The sequence below is a fragment of the Macrobrachium rosenbergii genome, chromosome 36 (genome assembly GCF_040412425.1).
Source record: "Macrobrachium rosenbergii isolate ZJJX-2024 chromosome 36, ASM4041242v1, whole genome shotgun sequence".
NCBI classification, from domain to species: domain Eukaryota; kingdom Metazoa; phylum Arthropoda; class Malacostraca; order Decapoda; family Palaemonidae; genus Macrobrachium; species Macrobrachium rosenbergii.
In genome coordinates, this window is record NC_089776.1 from 13,375,418 (window position 1) to 13,390,417 (window position 15,000).

General features: G+C 38.6%; 1 protein-coding gene across 1 annotated transcript in view; it reads left to right on the plus strand.

Moving 5' to 3' along the window:
- The window catches only part of LOC136856635 (uncharacterized), a 949,691-nt gene that overhangs the window by 586,195 nt on the left and 348,496 nt on the right, over nt 1–15,000 (plus strand).

Below are 15,000 nucleotides of genomic sequence, written 5' to 3' on the forward strand. Positions count from 1 at the left end.
CCATTCTCTCACACACGGTCTGATATGGGACTTAGGGACCAAGTCACGCGTTCAGTTACGGCCTTTCCACGTCGGTTACACAGTCGTAACGTGACGGAGACACAAATATCGTTATGGCACGTAACACTCACGTCACTGCCTATTAATTTTATTATTGGTGAAGAAATCCACAATTGTGTAGATATGTATGTATTTCGAATATATATTTGCATTTGCACCCTTGTGGATTTTTCACCGTTTTAGTAGTGTTATTGTGAGATTTTTTTATGAGTTTTATTATCCTCTTCACTGTTTATGTAACTCTGAAGAAGGGTGGTCCAGTTATTCAGCTTATGGATGCTTCATTCTCCGCCTGGAATGTTGTTTACACTCCAGAAGGGTCCTGGACTAGCGGACGGTCGGTTTTAGCCCGTCCAGAGGTCTGATTTGGAGCTAAAGTTCCCCCTTCCCCCTTCTTCAGATACGAGGCCCTTTGAAGAAGAGTTATGGATGGGATGTTAATCCAAAAGTCATGAAGAGGTTCAGATTCTCTTTCTCCCTCTCACTCACAATCTCTTCCCCTACCCCACCCAGTTCCCCTTCCGTGGGGCCTTTTAACAAAGGCCTCGAAATCCCATCGTTCATAGCCACAACAGGCGTTGCTGGCGATGAGCTTTTGTTTGGGACGCTTCGCGCGTTTATACTTTCCGCCTTTGTCCTTATACAATCTAGATTTCTGGGCGTTATTTTTCTCTTACTCTTCTTCTTCTTCCTCTTTTTCTTCTTCTTCATCTCTTTTTGCCCTTTGTGTCCTGATGTGAGAGGAAGGGCCATCGAAAGTCAGATTATGTAGGAGAACCTGACTTGTCTTCTGTGGATGGAAAAGCAACAGGTTATGTTTTTCTTAGATTATTTCGAAAGTGGTCACAAGTCTGTGTGCTCGTGTCATTTCTAGTCTCAGAATACCTTCTGAATACTCCAGATTGTCTTAAAGTACCGCCATGCATCCTCTTTTGTAGAGAATGACTGACGATACTGCCTCTGCAATCTATTTAATCAGATTTGACATAGTGCATGACACTTTTGAAGTCTAGTGCGTCTTCCATATAATGAGAGATTATTTATTGGTAAATAAATATAATGAAAGATTATTTATGGGTAAATAAATATAATGAGAGATTATTTATTGGTAAATAAATATAATTATTTATTGGTAAATAAATATAATGAGAGATTATTTATTGGTAAATAAATATAATGAGAGATTATTTATTGGTAAATAAATATAATGAGAGATTATTTATTGGTAAATAAATATAATGAGAGATTATTTATTGGTAAATAAAGCTACTATTGTTTGGACAAAACAGTCCAAACAATAGTAGCCTACAGACCAATTAGCCTGGTGGATGCATCATCATCCAAATTGCACTATTGCTTCCAAGCAGTACCATAGAAAATAAATACAGAATGTCAAAAGATTCGTCACTGGTTTTCTTTTTGATAAGGTTACAAGCCACATTCCATCAAAACATGTTATAAACACTTGTCGGCAACTTACTGCATACGTATTACAAACAGGTTGAAAACAGGTCAACGACAGTCGGTCAATAGAGAACGAACTTTTGGTAAATGCTGGACAATCGTTTGAAGCACTGGTAAGAAGTATCAGCAAGTCGTTGACTTGTATTCTACATGTTTGTGATGTGTGTGGGATAAGTTGTCAACATGTCTGTCCTATGTTTTACTGCAGTATGGATGGACCCATCATGTAAAGTGTGATAAGTTGCTATGACATCGGCATCATGTAAAGTGTGATAAGTTGCTATGACATCATGTAAAGTAAATTATTTTCGCACAATTACCAAGAATATGAATGTCTGGGAAATTTTTATACTTAAATTTTCCTTTATTCTGCCTGAGTTGTAGATTGTATCATTATATAATGTTCTTTTCGTCACGTGATTACTTTTAATTTGTTCCGCGAGCTACCATTTCCTCATTAAACTCACCTCACGACTTGGAAACGTATTTCCCGACGCGAGCTGATTTGTTACGGCGAATGTCGAATGTTTATTCCTTCGCCACCTCTGTCGAAATTAGATTCAGTCTAACTGGCGAAGAAGATTCACGTCATTATAGAAGGTTTCAGGCCCGTAGGGGGTAGCGCCGTCAGTGTACCTCATGCGGTGCACTGTAAGCATTACTTGAGGTTCTTTGCAGCGTTCCTTCGGCCCCTAGCTGTAACCCCTTTCGTTCCTTTTACTGTGCCTCCTTTCATATTCTCTTTCTTCCATCTTACTTTCCACCCTTTCCTAACAATTGATTCATAGCGCAACTGCAAGGTTTTCCTCCTGTTACGCCCTTCAAACATTTTACTGTCAATTTCCGTTTCAGCGCTGATGACCTCATAGGTCCCAATGCTTGGCCTTTGGCCTAAAATCAGTTCAGTTCAGAGGGTTTCAGGACATGCAAGAGAAGAATGTGCATGCTTTATTATTTGTAGTTGTGTTTGTGTGTGTGTATGTGTGTTTATGTGTTTGTGAAATGTTGCATAACCGAGATTTCGATCCCGGGGCAAATGCACTCATCAGGAACAAGTTAAAGAATGCGAGTGACTGGGCTGAAAATCGACGCCAGAATTTACGGTTATTGAAACTGGGAATTCCGTACCGATTTGCGGTCAAATATTCATTTGCGCTTCGCAGGAGTAGCACAGTTATTTCAGGCCATTCGACGCCCAGAAAAAGAGGCAGGCAATAATCCCAAGGTGTATTTGTGGGCCCATTTGCTTACCCCAACACACAGCCACATTCTTCAATGAGTGTAATTCTTGTATCGAATTTATTTTGCGCTCTTGCGGATTTACAATAAGTAGTTTTTTTTATGAATGGGCGATTGTCGTACCTTTAGCGTCAGTCTGAGATTACCGCGTTACTCAAACCCATTTGCTTGTCGCAATGCGCCGATTCTCACCTTCTTCAGAAACACCTGGCGATGAGAGGGCAGTTCTCTTCGTCCACTTTTAATTTCTCCCTTTTCTCTTTCTTTTCCTCTCACCCTACTGTTTGACGTGAAAGCTGAATGCACTGACGATTCTCATTTTTTTTTCTTCGGGCATTTTAACGATGGCGGCTGTCGCAGTTTTCGTTCTTATGATTTTTCGTATGATTTTATCTGTCTCCCGTTCGTGCATAACGATCCCTCAAACAGATTTCTTAAGGTGCCTTTTTCATTTCCCATCTGGGAAAGGCCATCGGCTGCCATTTGCACATTATCAGTAGTTTTCGGTTTTACCAGACGACTTTTAAATGTCGCTTTTTTTTTCCTTTTTTTTTTTTTTTTTTTTTTTTTTTTACCGTGTCATCAACTCGGGTTAGTTATTAAGCCTTCAGGAAAGTAGTTTTTTTTCCTGCTAATAATTTTCATCGTTTTATAGTGTAATTTGATTTTCATGGAGTTTATTTTATTTTGTAATATCACAAAGAATCTTAAAAAAAAAAAAAACTTGAACAGCTGAATTTCTGAGTTATTCATTGTCACAGAAATGTTAACTATTTTTTCCCCCCAAATATATTATCTCAGCAATATTTCCTATGAACTAATTTCAGATGGAAAATAACCACTTATAATTACCACCAGGAATAATGTATACTTTTATTCATGGTTTGATAAGGAATTAGGGCATTGCAAAGTCGTGTAGCCAGTTTTTTTATTTCTTTTTAATCATTATACTCGGTAATGACTCGATCGGTGTCTTTCTCTCCAAAAGCGATTCATTGCATTTTAATAAGTCGGGTTATGCGTTCAGTAATGATCTTGATATATATATACATATATATATATATATATATATATATATATATATATATATATATATATATATATATATATAGTTAATAGTAGAATACTACAAAAGATGAGTCACAGAATAGGTGTATGCAAAAGATCAGGGAGATTTAAATTGTCCGTGGAATACATAGCGTGATTGTTGAGCCAACTCTCCTTTATAGAAGTGAAGTGTGGATGCCGAATGCAAATGAATGGAGAAAGATTGGAGCTGAGATCATGTGTGGGGGAACTGAAATAGTGATCAATGTGGAGATACGTAAAAATAGTGATAAAAAGGTTAGCGTGTGAGAGACACAATGGATCAGAATGTTTAGAGCTGATCTGGTCATGTGGGAGGAAGGAAGAATGATTCAGGAGTGTCGGGAAGGAACTAGAGAGAAAGACTTTTAAAGGGTTGGATAACTATTATCTGGGGAGAGTGAGAGTGTGAGCAAGATAGAAATGAAAGGTGGATAACATGGATCACTCTTCTCTTTACTGGAATAAGGTCAATATTTGTAGTCTGTCTTCAAAAAGAAAATAGTAACTTTAAAAACTGTTAGTGTTTTACAGTTGTTATTCTTTACTGAACTGTGGGAGACTTGGATGTTTCGTGTGTTTTATTTTTTTTTTGTGGCTTGTATATTTTCCTCTCTCTCTCTCTCTCTCTCTCTCTCTCTCTCTCTCTCTCTCTCTCTCTCTCTCTCTCTCTCTAGGGTGCGACTGATATCCGATATAGAGTGAAAACGCAGGCACTCAAGTATAACTGATAACTGACAAATAAGAGGCAAGGGAACGGTTCTTATTACTGTGCCTTATCCTGAAAGAATAGAGTTATAATAACAGTAGTTATAATAACTTCAATTCCAAAACCAGCAATGCTGGATAATTTTAGAGCCTGAGTTAACCTTCACAAAATTGCTGTCGAAGAAAATGAATTAATTCGGGTCTGCTTATACGTAAAGGACGAAGCCATTTCGTTTTTTTTCAGGGAGATAAAACCAAAAGTCGAATGTGAAAGCTGACGTATTCGACATACTATTTGGCAGAATGGCGCCAGCTGCCTCCGTAAGAAATAAGAATCTATTCATCTCCCTCTCGCTCCTGTAATTGGTTTCCGTAACGCGAGATGAAAATGTGACCGTGCATGACCGTCGTATGACCTTTTTTTGCCGAAAGTTCAGTAGCCCATGGCGAGGGCCTCTTGAAACCTTTGCAATCTAACGAAAGCGAAATTGTATAAAATTCACATTTCAGGGAGATACCCTTTTAAAAGTGACAGCGGATTGTTCCCGTAAATGTTATGGAAGTTGGAGGTCGAAATAAAAGGGATTTTGGGAGTTCCTTCCACTTTTAATGTCTTGTATAAAAGTTTATCTTTGCTCGAGTCCATTATGCATAGGTGTGGGAGTCACGTATTAAACTTTTGGAATAACCTCCATGGTGTTTGACCCTTCCCAAAAGGGTTCTTTCGCCCCAAATCCTTGGTTCCTTGAAGTTAATGTCAGTTTTATTTCAGAAATAATAGTAATATAATAATAATAATAAAAATAATAATAATAATAATTATTATTATTATTATTATTATTATTATATTATTATATTATTATTATTATTATTATTATTATTATTATTATTATTATTATTATTATTATTATTATTCAGAAGATGAATCCTATTCATATGGAACAAGCGAACGGAGCCGATTCAAATGAGTAACAGAAGTTAATAGGAAATACAGAAAGAAGAGATCAGTCATTAGAAAAGAAAAAAGTAAACAAATTAATTAATACATAGATAAAAATTAAAGTAAATTATTAAAACTCAAGGATAATTGTTTTAGAGTAGTAATGCGTTGCCTCTTCGCTTGAACTTTTCACGTTCCAATCGCACAACATCCTCAGGGAAACTGTTCCCCAGTATGAGGAATAAAGAGCCTCAGGAACTGAAAAGTTCGACTTGTTCTTAATACAGTGTGATGTAAATTTATTCCTATCTCTCTCCCTTTATATCTAGTCTGTGTCGATTGCTAGAATATTCCAATTAAATCAAAAGAAATATCTCGTATTACTCAAATCTTTCTTAACTTTATTTCTGTTTTATATCGACGGAAGTATTTCACGAGTAAAAAAAGGTGCACAAAACATCTTAATTCAACAGAATTATCATGGACCTGAGAGAGCATTTCACAAATGCTGGCAATCATTATGACGAAGATCCCAGCCACTTATAATGCGTTTCTCTTCACTGCCCACGAACTCCAACAACCGCCAATTAAGTTTTTCAGTGCGCATGTGCCGTGTGGCTTTTCATTGTCGTCACCTGAGTGTTTAAAGGCTTAGAGTGACCAACAATAGAGGTTGTTTGTTTTCCCCCAGTTGAGTGTTTTTTTTTTTTTTTAATGCAGTAGAGTCATTAGGGATTTCTTGCCTCAATTTGGGCAGTTTATTGGGGTCCCTGGCCGCTTTTGTTTCCTTCGTCTTCGGTATGCAGGCGAAAATTTTTATTTTTATTTTGTGTGACGTCACGTCGAAAAACGTTTCTTTGATGACGTTAGAATGGGATCGTATTAGAAAGAAAACGTTTCTTTGAGGACATTAGAATGGGGCCATATCAGATAGAAAACGTTTCTTTGTTGATATTAGCATGGGATCATATCAGACGTTTCTTTGAGGAAAACGTTTCTTTGTTGATATTAGAATGGGTCCATATTAGAAAGAAAACGTTTCTTTGAGGACATTAGGATGGGTCCATATTAGAAAGAAAACGTTTCTTTGAGGACATTAGGATGGGACCAGATTAGCAAGAAAACGTTTCTTTGTGGAAATTAGAATGGGACCGTATTAGAAAAAACGTTTCTTTGAAGACATTAGAATGGGACCATATTAACAAGGAAATGTTTCTTTGAGGACATTAGAACGGGACCATATTAGAAAGAAAACGTTTTTTTCAGGACATTAGAATGGGACCATTTTATAAGAAACTTGTAACAATTCTCACAGGGGCATTAGAAATAAATTTGTCAGTAGGAGGCCATTATCGAAAGCTCGATAATTGTTTTTAGCTTCAGGCCAAAAGTCAATTTCATAACAGAACATTTGATAAACATTGTAATTTACATAAATAACAAGTTATTTATTAGCAGTCTTGTGCATTGCTTTATTCTCTTGTATACAGAAAAGGACCGTCGTCACCTGCTCTCTCTCTCTCTCTCTCTCTCTCTCTCTCTCTCTCTCTCTCTCTCTCGGGTAACATCCTGTCTAAATGCAACTATCTACAAAGACTCTGTTGTAACTGGCCCCATTTTATCTTTTTTTATAATAACAAAGTGTTCCTTGTTATTACAACCCTCTTCAAATTATTAAAAAGAAAAAAAACTCGGCCCCAGCAAGTGCTCGAAACACAAAAAAAAACCTTCTTCAAACACAACGTTGCTTGCAGAGCAACCAGAATGACATTGCATTGTTGCATTGCATGCCAGCCGACGGGGAAGGGGAGAAAAAATTGCAATAATCGGCCCATTGCGATGAAGAGTTTGTGACCCGGCAAGGTCACACATTATTATTTTGGACGGTGTTTGAGAGGCCCACCTCTCCCCGCCCCCCCCCCCATCTTCCCTTTCCCCTCCCCTCTCCCCCCCTTTTGTCTTCGGCCCTTAATTACCGTCCAAGGGTGTGGCGACGGTGGCGTTGGTTTGGACAGACGCGACTTCGCCTGCGCCTGTCCGCTGCAGCGGTGTGAGACAGGTGAAGGTTGCCTCTCTCTCTCTCTCTCTCTCTCTCTCTCTCTCTCTCTCTCTCTCTCTCTCTCTCTCTCTCTGCAGGCAGGCAGGCTGGCTTTTCTCTCTCTCTCTCTCTCTCTCTCTCTCTCTCTCTCTCTCTCTCTCTCTCTCTCTCTCTCTCTCTCTCTCAGGCAGGCTCTCTCTCTCTCTCTCTCTCTCTCTCTCTCTCTCTCTCTCTCTCTCTCTCTCTCTCTCTCTCTCTCTCTGTATGCACGTACATGTGTATACACAACGTGTTGGATGAGGGGTGGGTGTGGAATTGGGGGTGTGTTATCTTGGCAAGGGTGGAGGACCGTCTTTGTCTTAATGGCCTCTTGCTGAAGTTGCAACTGTATAATTTCTATTTTTATTTTCATTTTTTTTTACCTCGGTGTATCTATCTCTCTCTCTCTGTAGTAGGAACTGGTCAGAGGAAATGTTCTGGTAATTTTTTATTTAAAGTTTGGTAGCCAAGGGAAAATTTCGCCAAGTTTTAGAGACTTTTTAGTTTTCTGTAAAAGAAAACTGGTGTGTCGGCTTTTTCTGTCCGTCCGCACTTATTCTGTCCGCACTTTTTTCTGTCCGCCCTCAGATCTTAAAAAGTACTGAGGCTAGAGGGCTTCAAATTGGCATCTTGATCACCCACCCTCTAATCATCAAACATACCAAATTGCAGCCCTCTAGCCTCAGTATTTTTTATTTTATTTAAGATTATTAAAGTTAGTCATAATCATACTTCTGGCAACGATAAGGAATAGGACACCACCGGGCCGTGGTTAAAGTTTCATGGGACGCGGTTCATACGGCAATATACCGAGACCACCGGAAGATAGATCTATTTTTCGGTGGCCTTGATTATACGCCGTAGCGGCTGTACAGAAAATTCGATTGCTCCGAAGAAACTTCGGCGCATTTTTAACTTATTTTGTATGTTGCGTGTTTAGGTTTAGTTCTGTCTTCCTAGGAGAGTTTAGGTAATATATTTAAATCCGGGTAACTTAGGACAGTCAATCGTATCTTTAGAAAATCCTCTGATCTCCAAATGTCCGTAGTTGGGTAATGCCTCAGTGTACCTCATGCGGTGTACTGTTGGCATTACTTAAGGCTCCGCGCAGCGTCCCTTCGACCCCTAGTGCAATCCCTTTTATTTATGTTTGTATATATATATATATATAAATTATATATAGACCTTTTCCCCTCAGCAAATCTTTATGGATGAGGATGCTTCCCACACGCCTTTTTCTTCAGAGCAGGAGACGCTACTCCTGTTCAGTTAAGTAAACTGGTGGCCGAGAGGTAGGGAGTGAATCTTGGGTATAGCAAACGTGAGTAGAGTACTGTACCACTCTTTAACGTGTAATTTCATATTCAATTTCTTTTCATTTCAAAGTAGTTTGCTACGTGGCAGCATTGCCGAATTCCTGGGAGTTTGAAAAGAACCTTTTTTTTTTTTAATTTAGTTGGATTTGGGCTACGAATTAAGATGATCATTTTTACAATGGTCGTGCATTGCCTCTGAAACACAAGGCAATATGACTTTATGATTCAAAAAGAAGAGAATTTTCGGAGAGAGAGGGAGGCAAAAATTATATGTTAATAAGGCTTTTATATCCGGTGACCATGATTCGTAAGAAGCTTTATAGTTTCTGCCATAAAAAAAAATTCGAAACCAAAATCATTGTGCTTTCCATAACTAAAATGATGATCTTGATTCTTAAGAAGCTTTATAATTTTTGCTGTGAAAAACTCGAAACCAAAATCATTGTGCATTCCACAAATCAAATAATGAACTTGATTCTTAAGACTCTATAATTTTTGTTACGAGAAATTCAAAGCAAAATAATTGTATATTCCATAACTGAAATGATGTAAGTTTTAAACATGATTTCAGCTAATTATTATTTAAATTATTTTAGTACATTTTTTCTCCTTGTAGATAGTTCAAAAAATACTTAGATATCCCTTGGAAAAATTATTTTTTCGAAATGCGACCTTTGGCGGTTATCAAGATAGCAGCAATGCCGGCCTTGTTCTTTCTTCTTTTTCTTTATTTTATTTTCTCTATCCCTCCCTTTCCTCTTCACTATTTCTCCTCCTCCTCCTCTTTCCTCCTTTCCATTCACTTTTCCTCTTTTCTCTCACTCTGTGTCCTCCTCTTTCCTCTTATTGTTTCTTTTCCTATTTCCTCCTCTCTATCCCTCCTCTTTTCTTTCACATTCCTCCTTTTCTTTTCTCTCACTATTCCTCCTCTTATTTTCTTTTCTCTATCCCTCCTCCTCTTTTCTCTCACATCCCTCTTCCTTTTTTCTCTCACTACTCCTCTTCCTCACCTTCCCTCTCACTGTTTCCCTGTTGGGCAAACTGGCTTTTTTTTCTGTTTCGGAAATAATGAGTGTTTCTGGTACCTGGCAGTTGGCGCATGCGCATTAACCATTTTTTATTGTAATTATTATTTGGCCTTGTACACGAGGTATTGACGTTATCTTAACCAGTACTGGAGATTTTTTTATATTGTTATTTTTTGACACACTTTTTTTATTATTTAGCTCTGTGATCGAGAGATATGTTTTTCTGTAGTTTGGCCTAGAGCTTGAGTGAATATATTTTTTATTTCTCTTTATTCGAGTCATTTTTATGACTATTTTCTTTATTTCTCTTTACTCGAGTCAGTTTTTACTTGATCTCACTCGAGTAATTTTTTTTTATATAACTTGACCTCGTACTCTAGTCATTTATTGAAATTCTTTTTATTTAACCCTGTAGTCAAGTCATTTTTTTAATCCATTTGACCTGCACTCAAGTCATTTTTTAATTAACCCTGCACTGAAGTCATTTTAACTTAATCCTGCACTTAAGTATTTTTTTTATTTGACCCTGCACTAATTTTATAATTTTATGACCCTTTAATCAAGTCATTTTTCTTTATTTAACCCTACACGAGAGAAGTTTGAATCTATTTGACCCTGCAAACAAGTCATTTTTTCCCCTGCCCTGGAGTAATTCTAATTTATTTGACCCTGCACTCAAGTCATTTTTTTATTTGACCTTGCGCTCTAGTCATTTTTTTATTTGACCTTGTATTCGAGTCATTTTTTCATTATATAACCCTTCACTTCAGTTGGAAAAGTCCCATTTTTTCAAAATTTCACCCTTCTATATTAATCTTGAAACTGGGTCATTATATTATGAAACAATAATGTTTCCTGTTGTTTATTTCTTACTGTGTGGAAAGATAATATTACATTTAGTTCAGCCTGATTAACTAATAATTTTCCCGTTCAAACATAATATTATATATATATAAAAAAATATATATATATACATTTAGTTCAATCTGATTATATATATATATACATATTTATACATATTATATATATATATATATATATATATATATATATATATATATATATATATATATATATATATATATATATATATATATATATATATACATATATATATATATATTGTGTGTGTATACATACATATATATATATATATATATATATATAAATATATAGATGAATAGATAGATCGATACACACCTGGAGAAGTTGTTTTCAAGACTGCGTACCGTGCTTCGTCGTAACATTTGCGCGCGTCGCTCCGTTCGTAACAAATGCTCCTCGTGGGTGGTATATCTCCGAAATCATTAATACTCTGGTCATCCCGAAGGCGCTTAACTCTCGAACCAGCGTGAAGCGCACGAAGTTATCTCGTGAAGTAATTGTGTTTGGTGTGACCAAGGCAGCCGGGCAGGCAAGGCAGGGCCTCTGTTCACGGGTAAATATGACTCTCTAGACATCGGTCTAATCTCTGTGTTTTGGCTCAGATGGGCGGGTAGAGATTGAGGAAACTTGGTTTTGTCGAAGCCATCCGTAATAATAGATAATACGACGCCCGCGTCTGTTGGTTCAGATAGTTTATTGACAATATTATCAACCGACGCAGGGTTTCTTGAGTTCTGAAAGTGTCCCGAGTTCTGAAAGTGTCCCAATGTGACGAAATATGACGCCATTCTGAGTCCACTTCCAGTTCTGTTACTCGCTTGATCTTGATATTTAAAATTCGCATACTGGCGTGTTTCTCCGTGCGTTTGCGTGCGATGGATAATTATAAATATCGAAGTTTTTCAGTAGGTGTTTACTTATGCAAACATTGTTAACTAAAATAAGTGCTTTCTTTTAATGCTTTAGTACTACACGAGTTATTTTATTTCTGCAATGCCTCAAGGAGTAAGAAATTTCAGTCATTTGAAAGCACACGTCCCTTGAATTTATGCATTTATGCATATTTGGAAATCTCAGTGTTTCATGAAGAAAAGATGAAATGATGAGAAATACAATGAATAATTTCTTGTTTGCACTAAGAGTATTATATCTTTGAACTTGGGGAATTAGAGACAAAAGTTTAATTTGTGTTGATGGCATAAGGACTGATGATGTTTTCTTCTTTACTTAGGCGTGAATGTTTTTGAAGAATGTTATTTCTGAAGTGTTCATGCTTATAGAAACTCCATGCTATGGTTAATGAATTATTATTAAGAACAACTTTAAATGGATGATACACTACGCTATAAAGTCAAAATTTAAATCTCTGCTATAGTTGATTCTATAATGCTGCATACGTCCACACCTCTAGTTAATTTAAGCCATGGTCTCTCGTTTGTCAGTTTTTCATAAGTTGTATTTCAACTGAGATCTTTCACATTTTCCTGCCGAGAACAACCAGATTCGCTGAATAGCAACACCAACATGCAGTAAATATGCCCCTCTGTCAAACTTCTCAGTTCCAGAGATCCTTTATTCCTCATACCGTTGGACAGTAGAACAGTCTCCTGGGGAAGTTGTGCAATTGAAACTTTAGAAGTTCAAGCGAAGATGCAATGCATTGCTACCCTAATACAGTTCTCCTTGTATTTTAATAATTTGCAGTTTTATTTATTTATTTATTTATTTATTTCATAATTATTCTGTTTTCCTAATAACTGATCTCCTCTTTCTGTATTTCCTTTTACCTTGTGTTATTTCTTTCGAATGAACACAATAATATTCTTTGGAAGCTTGAATTTCAAGTCAGAGGTCCCTGTGGGCTTGTTCCACATGAATAAGGTACATCTGAATAATAATAATAATGAGAACCTTGGACAAGGAAAGTATTATAATCTGGTTATACGCTGTTCTGGTCCCCAAGCAAACAGTGCATTTGCACATGAGTCTTGTCCTTATCAAATTCCCGTTTTATATGTGGCTTATTGTATAATGTATTCTAGAATACCGTAGTCTTTGAAAGTCTTTGTCCTCTTCGCCTCTTGTTTGTGAGGATAGAGGCGAGGATTCCCTCTCTCTCTCTCTCTCTCTCTCTCTCTCTCTCTCTCTCTCTCTCTCTCTCTCTCTCTCTCTCTTTTAGGATGTTCGTGTTTGTTTGAGCAGTTTTGAACATCTATCGATTATTTTTAACGGTGACTGGGTAGAGACTTGACTGATTTAGATACTGGTTCACTTGTAATCATATGTTGGTCAGAATGTACTTTGCAACTAAACGCCATGTTTGTGTATATATATATATATATATATATATATATATATATATATATATATATATATATATATATATATATATATATATATATATATATATATATATATATATATATATATATATATATATATATATATATATATATATATATATTATATATATATATATATATATAGTATATACATATTTATATATATGTATATGTGTGTGTTTTATATATTTTATATACATATTTATATATATGTATATGTATATATTTTTATATATAAAAAAAGAGAGAGAGAGAGAGAGAGATAAGGGTAAACGTTTTCCCAATCACCCAATCACTACCTCTCATCAACTTCAGACAAGAGGGACCCAACCATAGACACAAATGAGATTGGAATCCCATTCACAACGCAGCCCATCTGAATCCCTCCCTAATCCCCAAATCCCCACAGTGTCGAAACACGAGTTTCAGCGCCGTTCCTCTGATGAGGGACCTCCTTTTAAGGATCGACCTGCCTCTTGTCATTGTTTCAGGCAGTCATAGCATTTGCTGAGGCCGGCCCCTTGGTATGCAAATGATCCGCCGGGCTGTCTTACTGCCGCCTTCAGACCATCTGGGCGCCTCTATTCGTTCACCAAGGGCCTTATCGTGGCCCCTTCGAGTTTCTAAAATTGAAAAAGAAGCTTTTCTGAAAGATCCACCTTGAGTGAGCTTCCATGATGGAATTAGCTTTTATATTTATTTCCTTGGATGCCTGTCGGTGTGTTGTGTGTGTATTACTCCCCTCCCGCTTCCCCCCTCCCCCCTCCAGTACCCCTCCCCCCCCTCCCGTTCCCCCTCCCCTCCTGTTCCCCCTCCCCTCCTGGTCCTCCCCTCTGTTCCCCTCCTCCTGTTCCCCTCCCCTCCTGTTCCCCTCCCCTCCTGTTCCCCTCCCCTCCCGCTCCCCATCCCCTCCTCTCCCCCCTTCCCCCCCTGCCTGCCTCCCCTTCCCCTTCTCCCTCCCCTCCTTCCCCTGCCCTCCCTCCCCTTCCCCTCCCTCCCCCTTCCCCCTCCTCTCTCTCTCCTCTTCCCCCCTCCCATCCCCTTCCTCCTCCCACTTCCCTTCCCCCTCTCTACCCTAAAAAGGTGGATCACTATCATTCCTTCAGCCATGAGAGAGAGAGAGAGAGAGAGAGAGAGAGAGAGAGATAAGGGTAAACGTTTTCCCAATCGCCACCTCTCATCAACTTCAGACAAGAGGGACCCAACCATAGACACAAATGAGATTGGAATCCCATTCACAACGCAGCCCATCTGAATCCCTCCCTAATCCCCAAATCCCCACAGTGTCGAAACACGAGTTTCAGCGCCGTTCCTCTGATGAGGGACCTCCTTATAAGGATCGACCTGCCTCTTGTCATTGTTTCAGGCAGTCATAGCATTTGCTGAGGCCGGCCCCTTGGTATGCAAATGATCCGCCGGGCTGTCTGCCTGCCGCCCTCAGACCATCTGGGCGCCTCTATTCGTTCACCAAGGGCCTTATCGTGGCCCCTTCGAGTTCCTAAAATTGAAAAAGAAGCTTTTCTGAAAGATCCACCTTGAGCGAGCTTCTATGATGGAATTAGCTTTTATATTTATTTCCTTGGATGCCTTTCGGTGTGTTGTGTGTGTATCACTCCTCCCGCTTCCCCCTCCCCTCCCCCTCAGTGCCCCCTCCCTCCTTCCCCTCCCCTCCTGTTCCCCTACCCTCCTGTTCCCCTCCCCTCCTGTTCCCCCTCCCCTCCTGTTCCCTCCCCTCCTGTTCCCCCTCCTCCCGTTCCCCTCCCCCTCCCCGTTCCCCTCCCCTGCCTCCTCCCCTTCCCCCTTCTCCCTCCCCTCCCCTTCCCCTGCCCTGCCCTCCCCTCCCCCCTTCCCCTGC